The sequence below is a fragment of the Falco cherrug genome, chromosome 2, assembly GCF_023634085.1.
Source record: "Falco cherrug isolate bFalChe1 chromosome 2, bFalChe1.pri, whole genome shotgun sequence".
NCBI classification, from domain to species: Eukaryota; Metazoa; Chordata; class Aves; order Falconiformes; family Falconidae; genus Falco; species Falco cherrug.
The window spans coordinates 119,022,385-119,027,302 of record NC_073698.1 but is presented as its reverse complement, the minus strand read 5'-3'; the positions used below and the strand labels follow the sequence as shown (position 1 = coordinate 119,027,302).

General features: G+C 50.3%; 1 long non-coding RNA gene across 1 annotated transcript; it reads left to right on the top strand.

Moving 5' to 3' along the window:
• Positions 1 to 242: 242 nt before the first annotated feature.
• Positions 243 to 4,677, top strand: LOC114016224 (uncharacterized). Its single transcript, XR_003560571.2, has 2 exons — positions 243 to 2,681; positions 3,460 to 4,677. It is a non-coding gene; the product is annotated as an uncharacterized LOC114016224 (long non-coding RNA).
• The last annotated feature ends 241 nt before the right edge of the window (positions 4,678 to 4,918 follow it).

Genomic DNA, 4,918 nt, shown 5'->3' with positions numbered 1-4,918 from the left:
GGGCGGGGCCTTCCCGACGCTGATTGGCTGCAACCGCTGGTGCGGGGGTGAGTGACGGCTGTGACGGTGCAGGGGGCCGGCGGGCGGCTGCGCTCCCCCTGCGCTCGCCTCAGCGCAGCGTGGCGGGCGGCTGCGGCGGGGCTGGGGCGGGCTGGGCGCCGCGGGTGGGAAGAGAGTCCCGCGCCCTCCTCGGGGGAGCCAGAACAGCCCGCGGGAACAGCTTCAACAAAGCTCGGTTTTGTTTGGGTTTGGGGTGGATTTTTTTGAGGGTGGTGTTTGGGGTTTTTATTTTATTTTATTTCTTTAGTAATTATCGGGACACATTTTGCTTGGCCACTTGAGCTCCACAGTCATGGTTTATTTTTCCCTGCACGCACAGCGGCGAAGGTCGCGCTTTGGGTAACATGGCGGACTAACATGGCCGGGGCCGCGACGGGGGGGGTGCCGAGCCCAACGAAAGGGGAAGCGCTGACAGGGCGGCTCGGCTCCCGTTCCCTCTGCTCCGGCGGCTCCCCCCGGTCGCTTTATTGATCCTGAACGCGGTCAATCCCCCCCCGGGGGGGCTCACCCTCCCGCCGAGCCCCCCTTCCTGCGGCGGTGCCTGAGGGGGCCCGGCCCGCTGAGGGGACGGCGGCGCCGCAGCCGCTTTCACGCCAAGCGCCGGCCGCCGGGTGACTCGCCCTGCTCCGCCGGGCCGCCAGGCTTTCTAAGACAGCACAAAACACTGATTCTCTAAGCGATCTCTTGTTGCCCTTCCATTAGAAGTGGGGAGAAATGCTCTTTCTACCTCCTTTCAGTAACGCTTAACTATTTTAAGAACTGTTTTAACAAATTCTATTTTTTTCCCTCCTGAAGTAGCCCTCTTTAGGACTTTTTTGCCGATTTACAGTAGAATTGCCTCAAGATTTTGGATCTATAAATACTTGCACTCTAAATGCATATTTTGTTCTCAGGCATATGTGTTGGTGAAGCATTAAAAACAGGACTTAAATAGATTTGGGCATCGTGCACACAGAACTACATATATTTATGTTTTTACAAGTCCCAAAGTTCGACAGGACAAAAGCCAGGGCAGAGTCAAAACTCTGTGAAAAACTGAATTGCCATAGTTTTAGTGTCTCACGTGCTTTTACTACATTTAGGGTGGTTTTTAGCTGGTGCATTAACAATGGCTTGGGGGGTTCTTCCCCCTGCCCCACCACCTGCTCGCTGAGGTTCTGTCCTCTTAAGTTCTTCCCCAGCCCCTCCATGAGCGATTAATGGATACCAGTGCCTTGAGTACTGTGTTTGTTTTCTGCAGATACTCATAAAGCACTCGGACATCCTCCAGCATTCACGTTTGGTAAAAAGCCTTGAGCAGCGGGAGCCGTCTGACTCCAGGAACGATGGAGGGGGCTGGCATGAAGCAGCTGATCCTGCTCCTGCCAAACTGATTCAGATGATGTTCTCTGGAGGCCAGAAGAAACAGGCTGGAGCAGAGGGTAGTAGGGAAGACATGTCTGCTTTAGTTGTAGCTCACGCATCTGCACCCAGCCTGAGTGCCAACGCATCGAGAGCTGCAGGCAGACACTGGGGGACAGGGTCGGCTCTGTGGGGAGCTGTGCCACATGTTTGTAAGAAAAGTGGGGGAGCTCACCTCCTCCTGCAAAGAAGAGAAGGCTACAGCTGCAGCACGCATTTGTCGCTGTTGCTAAGGTAGCACATAATACACCCACACTAGCCTAAAAGCAAAACGGCGCGCATGGGAAATTTCAGGCAGCCAGGAGTCTTGTGTGTGAGAGTGCTGCTCTCTGTCAGGTGCTGTCTCCAATGCTACTGAACCCCGACAGATAACTCTCCATGCATGCCGTTTCCCTGAATTTTTTTTTTTTTTTTTTTTGGGGGGGGTAGCTGTGCCATCCAGTTAGGTGTGCATCTGCAATATTTTGTCTTGTAATGCTCTGCCTTCTGCTGCTGAGAAAAGTGTGCAATGCCTCTGCTTGCTGATGGTTTCAGGAAGCAGGGTTGGGCTGCACAGGGCAGTTCTGATGCTTGCTGAGAGAAAGGTTTAAGCACTTGCTGCTTTCCTTTCCGAGCCAGGTACACAAAGCCAACCCTGCTGTAATGGAAGAGCTGCATGCTTTTAACCACCTCTTCTAACATCACCGTGACCACTTCCCTCTCCTTTTGGCCTGCGGTACTCCACCCAATGCGTGGAGTGCGTGCACACCCTAGAAGCTGGCACAGAAACACACCTCAGAAGCTGTGAAAAGGACAGACCCGTCTCTGACTTGCTTATTGGGCCCAAGTGCTCCAAAAGCAATACATCATATAGTTTGAAAACTGTGCGTGAGTACCTCATTTATGACTTCCAACGCACACTTTTGGTCTTTAAATTAGGCAACTACTTTATTCCCACTACTAGGCACTGATCTGCTCTTTTACTGCTCTTTGGAGCGCCTTCGATCATCGGGGTCAGCAAGCAAAGCTGCGACAGGCGTGAATCACATAGACAAGCCAATGTGCAGGAGGCAGCAACTGCTGTGGCTGGCAGGAACACGCTGAAGAGTGACATAAAAGCCTGCATGCCTAAAGCAAAGGGTGTCTGTAGCTGTGATTTGTCAAACTGACTGTGAGGGCTGTCTCCATCAGCAAGAAATGCAGCGGCCAGACCTCCATCTGTGTTCCTGGACTCGCTCAACGTAGGGATCATAACACTCGCAGAAACCATCCGTACCCAGCAGTCACAGTGCTGCAGCAACGTGATGGGTGATACCTTGTTCTCCTTCAGTTGCTGCGAAGCACTCATCGAGGAGCCTGTGATCCCTTTCTTTTTTGATACGGAAACCGAGGCATGCGGAGGTTAAAGAACTGACTAAGGTTGCATAATTAGCCAGTGGCAGAGCTGATTATAGACTCCATTTCTCCAGGCCTGAGATCTAACTCCGAGACCTGTCTCGGGGGCATAGGCAGGCTACCAATACTGTACATCGCAGCTCTATAGAATATGACATTTTTAGAACAGGCTCGACCCTGAATTTACTATAGTTTTAAAAAAACAAAACGGTGGGGGGGAAAAAGTGGAAAAGAAAAGCAACAATATTTTCTTCTTACAAGAGATCCTGCCTGAGCGAGAGGGTAAAAATGGGATTCAAGTGACATTTATAAATATTAATGGCCTTCTAAGCACTAGCACATTAAAAATGTTTCCAAAGACCAAAGCCTGAATTGACTTTGAGTAATAGTGGCTGGAGACCTAGTAAAAAATAAAGCAATGCTGTGAAAAAGCGCTAACTTTTCACAGTTGTTTGGTAGGGCTAAAATGCAGTCATTTTTCTTCCATTTCAAAACTATTTTAGGGAAATAGTGCTTCTTTCATGCTCCCCCCTCCCCTGCCTGACTTACTCTCTTTCTGCTCCTGTTGTGTATCTGAATGCCGGTTTTTTGCATTTCAGTTTTTGTTTTGCATTCTCTATTCAGCTGCCACAGTAGCTGCTGGGATTCATCACACAGCTCAGCCCTTTAGTGACTTTGTGGCCACTGACAACCCAGCCAGTGAAACACTCTCCTGCTACGAGTGAGAAGATTTGCAGTTGAGGTCACCGAACACCCGCTGCAGACCACTGCCTGAGACAGCCTGGGTGTTATCTGCAGCTGCCCTCCACTTACGTGAGACTTCTGGAGAAATGGGTCAGATTATCAACGCGCTTATAGGTGGTGAAGACGGTGATCTGCTTTCACCCTAGGCGTTTTGCCCCTTCCAAGAAAGTTCTGTAATGGTGAAACAGTATGTATCATTGCAGGGAATGGTTTGGTTAAACAAAAACTGTAATATTCTACTCAGTTCTCAAGGGCAGTTCCAGAAACATCTCATTTCAGTCAAGATTCACTTGGAGAGAGGGAAAATTCTTCTAAAATATTTAAGAAGAAAGGTTCATAGCTTGCAAGCTGTTTAAAGGCATGACTTTCCACGCAGTGTAAGTCAGAATCCCTTTTGATGTCAAAAAGAATTAGGCTTTTCCTATCTTCAAATGTCTTGGCTCAGCCACCTAAATGCATTTACAAACCTGGCCTTAGCAGCTTTCATTAGTGTACTGGCAGGTTGAGCACACAGAACACATTGTCCCCCACGTCACAAGTAGTTGTGACTAATGCACCTATCACGTTCAGTGTGCTACAGCACGAAGCATATTCTAACCATGCCTTGCATTTAGCCAGTCTGTCCTCCCTGGAGGCACCCACCAGCGTGGCCCAGCCCAGCCACCATCCTGGTTTTGCAACCTGCAAGTACGGGCCCAAGGCAAAATAATGCCACTCCCTGTATCAAAACAACAAAATCTTCTCCCTCCGTCACGGCCGGCAGAAGAAAGGTCTGTGCCTGCTCCCCCTCTGCACCGCGGCAGCTGCAGGCGCGGTGATGTCCCCTGTGCAGTGATACCCAGCGGGCTGGAGGCAGCACATCTTTGCGAGCCGTTTGGAGGGACACCCATGCCGACTGACTCCAGCGCCTGCACACTGGCTGGCTGGCTGCCTTCGGCCACGACGGGCTGAGCATCTGCTGGGGCCTCCCAGGTTCCCTTGACATGGCACGTTCTCTGTGCGGTCTTGCGCTCTGTCCTCTCCCTCCTCCTTCCCCAGCCCCAGCCCAGGCTGCTGCTGTCTTTCATAAAATCCATAGAAATATAATCATCATGGAGATGTCTGCCTCCAGTGATTTTTTTCTTTGGAAATAATTATAATTGGCTGTGGCAGTTAAAAACTTATCAGCATAGGCAGATGACAGACAGCACAATCACATAAGCTTCCCTCTGAAAAAATAAAGCTAAAACCCATTTATCACTGTAGTTGGGAACAAAGGGCCTTCTGAAGAGCCAGGCTGTGAAAACACAGAGGGAAGACTGTTATGCTCATGGATTAAATCTGTGGTAGGTAACGAAGC